We start from the raw sequence: 6399 nt of genomic DNA on the forward strand, positions 1-6399 counted from the left end.
TATGCAAAGCTGATTTTAATTACGACTTATAGATGTGGAGGAAAAAAGCAAAAGGCAACGAATGGTTCGGATTGGCTGGGAAGTTGCGCATTAGCCGTCACCACCTGTGGCTGTTTTCAGTAATGGCTTTTCATGCGGTTCCGCGTGCGTGTCTAGGGGAGGATGAATAAAACAAACGAAAATATGAAAATATAGACATTGGATTGTCATTGTGTGCTGTCCTCCAGGGGTGCAATCTGTATTTGCATATTCATACTTTTGACCGGATACATAAATAATTTCCTTCTCTCCAAAGGTTAGGACTCATTAAATAAAGTCCAGCAACTAGAGAGAATATTTTCTATTATTAATTGTTTTTTTTGTGACGCTGCATGGAGCTGTTAGAATTTATAACTGACCTGAACTCTCCTTTCTAGTTTCCACCTGGGTTACCACTGAAAGCCAGTTCACCTTGGGCAATGACAATCTCCAGCTTAACCTCTCAAAGAGCCGCCACAGGGCAGTTCCTCCAGCCCAACAAACAGCTCCTCCTAGATCTTCCACAGGGAATTGACTCTGCACAAATGAATCGGACCACAGAATGAGTGCTTACTGAGCTCTCGAAGAGCAGCCGGTTAAACAAACCATTTATGTGAACCAGAAACAGATTGAGGGATCCTGATGTGGACAAATCGGGAGTGATAGAGATTGAGATCAAAGGGTGAAGCGTGACATTTCTGCACGACTGGGATGCGTCCGAAAGCTTAAAGGTATAGTGGAGGATGTTTTACTTCCTGGTGGGTAACCTATACTATTGGTCCTCCTAATTGTCAATCATTCTGGTGAATCAATCAAACTTTTCAAAAAGTGGAGAGGGCGGGTCTTATCTAAAATTTGGAAAGATCCTCCGCTATACCTTTAATAATGCTGCTTTCGGAGAATGCATTCCAAGGTAGGAAGGCATCAAGGCACGTCCAAATCCAAAGTTAGCTTCACTTTCTGCCTCCTGAAATACCCTCATCTGATCGATTTTTGAAGGCAGCACAGTATCCTTGGCTGCCTTTGATATCCCACAATCCTGTGCTTTCCATTCTGTGACAGTTAGGATGAACAAATTACATTTGAGTCTGAAAGTTGCGGTTGTTGGTCAGTTAAATGTAAGTTTTTGACCAATGTTTTCCACTTCTAATGTGATGCCTAGCAAGAAATGACAATTGTAGTAATTATATTTTACTTAGTTATCACCAAAACTCTCTCTATTTTGCGGGAGATCATTAAACCCTTACAGATTAGTCAGATATCTGTCTGAAATCAGTTTCGTAAGATACCTTCGTGCGCAAACGCTAAATGCTGCCTCCGAAGGCAGTCGTGGCCTAATGGTTAGAGAGTCAGACTTGTAACCTGAAGGTTGCTGGGTCGATTTTCAATACCGGCAGGAAAAATGTAAGTGGAGGAGTAACGTGGATGGGTTAAATGCAGAGAATAAATTCCAAGTATGAATTACCATCACTTTCAAAGTCATTGCCTGATAAGGCAGCAAAGCAACAGGTCAGCTGCCTGAGTTTTCAGATGCAGTCGCCCCAGCCAGTGTCACTGCATAAAATGACAACATTTTAACATAAAAAAGACACACTTAGGCACTAAAGAAGAAACATTTGGTGACTAACCTGTGGTTTTCAGGGTTGATTTTCAACAGCACCCCACCTGGATGAAACAATCTGGATCAAACTGTAGTTGAAAGTTAACATTAATGTATGCAAATATCTATCTATCTATCTATCTATCTATCTATCTATCTATCTATCTATCAATCTATCTATCTATCTATCTATCTATCTATCTATCTATCTATCTATCTATCTATCTATCTATCTATCTATCTATCTATCTATCTATCTATCTATCTATCTACCTACCTACCTACCTATCTATCTATCTATCTATCTATCTATCTATCTATCTATCTATCTATCTATCTATCTATCTATCTATCTATCTATCACTATAAGCATGCAGTCATGGTAAAGCTGAATTTTCAGCATCATTACTCCAGTCTTCAATGTCACATTATCCTTCAGAAATCATTCTAATATGATGATTTGATGTTTAAAAAAAAAAATATCTTATTATGAAATGTATTTGAAATTTAAATATTGCGTAACATTAGAAATGTCTTTACTGTCACCTTCGATCAATTTAATACATCCTTGCTGATTAAAAGTATTAATTTGTAAAAAGTACTATTCAAACTTTTAAACAGTAGTGTACATGTGTATATTGATTACTTTTCTGCTAAAGGTAGATATATGAAATTATTACCAAAATAACAGCCCAATCCTGATGGTTCAAATGGTTGGGGAAGCCTGACGTTTCTGGCACAGTAGAAATATCTGAAAGAGAAAAAAAAATGCTTTCCAGTTAATTCTATGGTATTTTATACTTTAAACTTATGAAGACAAAAAAACTGCTCAGGGAGTTCAGTCAGATGTCTGAAGGTGCTCTTTGGGGTCGGGAATTCAAATAAATGTGGAAAAGAGAAATTCCAAGGCACTCTTCTTCAAAATTATTTAAAACGCCTTTATTTTACTGGCTATATAGAAGAGTGCCTTGGATTTTCTCTAAGCCATGTCTTTACTTCACTGAAAAGAGCATAAAAAATCAGACAGCAACAAAGTTCCTTGTGGTTACCATCCCATAATCACAACGACGAGAATCACCACAAAATATCAAACCCACTTGAGCAAGATGTTTGCTTCAAGGCCTCGTCAACAAATAAGATTGAAGCATTTAGCCATGTGGTGGCGCTATGCACAGAAAGCGGTTTTGCAAAACCAGTGTTAAACACCAAAGAACAAAGCATCTGGAAAAAACTGGACTGCTTGAAATAAGATGTTAAATACATTTTTGAAGGGTACAAATTCAGTTTGATTGAAGTGAAATAACATCTGACATGCAAGTGTGTGACTTGTGTGCTCAACACGTTTCTATGTCCATTGCTGTCTCTGTGTTATAAATATATTTGTTGATTTCAGGGCGAATAGTAAATCGGTAAATCAACTTGGTCCAGACGGCTTTAATCTTAATTAATTACCTCCCAGTTTCTGTGTCTCAAAAATAAAGTTGTGCAATATTTATTAAATCACACCAAAAAAAAAAAAAAAAGTGAATGTTGAGTGGGGGAAAAAATCCTTGAAATTTTCATCAAACGTATTCTAATCAGGCAGTCGTCAGGTCAGCTAATGAGATGGCAGGAGTGAGGGCCTGACACTGCAGGCTCTGCCAAATGACTACCTCCCTCTCTCTCTCTCTCTCTCGTTCTATCAGTCCGTATCGCTCTCTCTCTCTCTCTCGCACGCTTTCATCATCGCTGAAGCTCATTAGTTCATCTTTCAGGCTTCCATTTGATTATAGTTTCACTTTTTAAAAGTGAAAAATATTTCACTCATTTACTCTCATTAGTCCTCAAGGTCATCGTTTGAAGCCGCTCCTGTCAATGTAAGATAAATCGACCCTTCGGATCCTCTCGCTCTCTCGCTCGTTCTCCGCGTATCTCCTTCAACGCTTCAGAAACGTCTCTCGCTGTCCTTTTGCTCCAAAGTTACACCGCTGTAATCATCTCTTCCACTCGTCCCTCCGTTTCGCTCACACCATCCTGACAGAAACTAGCGGAAAGGCAAAGTGGAAGACGAAGACACAGAAATCAAAAGTGATAAAGTGAGAGAGACTGGCTAAGCACTCTTACTATTTCTGCCAAATAAAGATATATCACAACTAGTATGAGTAGTATGCTGTATCCAAATTCAGCCAGAATTTAATGGATTTCATGGTATATATATACATACACACACACACACATATATATACCATGAAATCCATTAAATTCTGGATTTATATACTGTATATAGCCTATACAGTAGCCTACAAGATTGGTTTCATGTTTCTGAAAGAAGTCAAAAGTCGATTATGCTCAGCAATATTCAGTAATATTATTACAATTTAAAATAGCTGTTTTCAATTTGAATATATTTTAAAATATCATTTATTCCTTTGATCAAAGCTGAATTTTCAGCATCATTACTCCAGTCTTCAGTGTCACATGATCCTTCAGAAATCATTTCTGCTCAAGAAACATTTCTTAATATTATTATCAATGTTGAAAAAGTTGTGCTGCTTCATATTTTTTGTTGAAACATTTTTTTTCTGGATTTTTTGATGAATAGAAAGTTCATTTATTTGAAATAAAAATCGTTCACGTTATAAATGTCTTTACTGTCACGTTTGTTCAATTTACTGTAAAAAAGATCTTACTGACCTCGAACTTTTGAACTATACATATATATACAATAGATATACATCGTGGAAAAAAAACACAATTATTATTATATTAAAATACTGTCCTAAAGTTTGGGGTCTGTAAGATTTTTTAAAAGAAATTAAAACTTTTTTAAAAAAGTACAATAAATTCTGTTCAAACTTTCATTCATCAAGGAACTCTGAAAAAAATTGGCAGTTCAATACAAAAAGAAAGTAATGGACTGAATAATCATAATACAAAGTCTGACACACTACATGAGTGTGTGTTTCTGCTAAGCTCCTGTGTAAATGTATGTGTTTTTTGTGTCTTTAGTTGTAAACGTGGCGTGTGATTGAGGCCTAAGGCTGACAGGAGAAATTAAAGCACAATCGATACTGACTGATGTTTCTTCCCCTGGTCTCCACCAGTCACTCTGTGTGTGTGTGTGTGTGTGTGTGTGTGTGTGCTGTCATACTCTCATTACTGCGGCTGTTTCAGGGATTAACAACTTCTGTATTAATTGCTAATTGCTCTTAATGACATTTAATGGCTGTCAGTCAGTCTAAGTCCCACCCCTCAGCCTGTCAATCAATCTCTCCCCGGTGAATTAATGCAAGTCTCGTGTAGCCAGAGCTTCAGACTGATGGCAGAAGGACTCCATCGAGGCTTTCATTGGCTAAGGACCAGAGGCTGTCTGACTGACATGTAAAGCAACCAATCACAGTTCTTTTTGTTCCGCGTCATGTTTAGGGGCGTGAAAATGTCGTTAGACCGGTTTGTAAAACTCTTGGACGTATTTTAAAGAGTGTAAGCCGTGAACTTTACTTTTTCTTTACTTTGTATATTTTTCCTTTTATAAAATTTTTATTTGACTCACTTGTATATTTTAAATTAAAATAATAAAATAAAATAAATTAAGAAATATTCTGTACTTACACATTTTTATAATTTCATTATGACACAATTTCATTGGTTTATTAAGCCATTTAGGTTAACACTATAAAATAAGGTCTTATTTGTTAAAATGAGTTAATGTATTAACTAACATGACCTAACAATGAGCAATGCATTTGCTACAGTATTAGTCTTTGTTAATGTTAGTTAATAAAGATACCGCATTCATTGTTTGTTCATGTTCAGTGTATTAACTAATGTTAGCAAATACAACTTTTGAGTTAAATAATTAGTAAATGCTGAGATTAACATTAACTAAGATTAATAAATGCTGTAGTAGTTCATTCTTAATTCATGTTAACTAAAGTAGTTAACTGATGTTAAAAAAATGAAACCTTATTGTAAAGTGTTAAAATAATATCATGTCATATGACTTTTATGATTGAAAAAAACATAATTTTAAAATATATGTACAATAAAATAAATTTAAATTGCAAACATTGTTTTTATAATTACAGTCATTTTCAACTCAGTCAGTGCTTATATGGGATGAGTAGTCGATGTTCTGAAGCTCCGCCCCCAACCAGGGTCTCAACCTCATATTTAAAATATCAGACAAAGTGCTGTGATGTCACAAAGCATCAGTGTCCAGCAAACTCCCTATGTGTGTGTGTGTGTGTGTGTTTGTGTGTGTAAATGTGTGTTAGAGAAAGAGCTTAACTGAACCCTTTTTCCTGTTATGCACTCTTTTCTTTTCTTCCTCCATCTTTCTGTCACTCTTTGCTGTGTCCCATCCTTTCCAGCCTCCTTGTCTCTCGGTGTCTTTAAGCTGCTGAATGTAGGTTGCTCTGCACAATCTATAGGCCTCAGGGATACAGCAGAGAAGAGAGAGAGACAGAGAGAGAGAGAGACAGGGCACTCAGTCAGTGTCTGCAGATGAACATGGTGCCCAGAGCGAGACAAACAGGAAGCTCATCGAGCATCTCGAACCCTGACAGCACAATCAGCCTGACACAGCAGCCATCCACACACACATGCACACGTTTATTTTTTCATTTGGAGTCTAGTCCATGCGAGGACACACACAGACATAATGTACATTTACTAAACCTATCCCTACCCGTAAATTAAAACGTACATTTTTTTGAAAAGACAATTTTAAACGATTTTTACAAATAAAGATTCACAAAGTGATAACTGTAGAAATAGTATTTCCGTCTTTTACTTCAAAA

General features: G+C 36.4%; 1 long non-coding RNA gene across 1 annotated transcript; it reads right to left on the bottom strand.

The window, feature by feature from the left end:
- Window positions 1-427: 427 nt before the first annotated feature.
- On the bottom strand, window positions 428-6163 carry LOC309492062. The gene is made up of 5 exons (XR_014203417.1): window positions 5889-6163; window positions 3430-3641; window positions 2299-2369; window positions 1647-1683; window positions 428-555 (listed from the first exon to the last, which is right to left on the bottom strand). It is a non-coding gene; the product is annotated as an uncharacterized lncRNA (long non-coding RNA).
- Between the last annotated feature and the right edge of the window lie 236 nt (window positions 6164-6399).

Source organism: Leuciscus leuciscus (assembly GCF_965113295.1).
Source record: "Leuciscus leuciscus genome assembly, contig: HAP1_SCAFFOLD_895, whole genome shotgun sequence".
Taxonomy (NCBI): domain Eukaryota; kingdom Metazoa; phylum Chordata; class Actinopteri; order Cypriniformes; family Leuciscidae; genus Leuciscus; species Leuciscus leuciscus.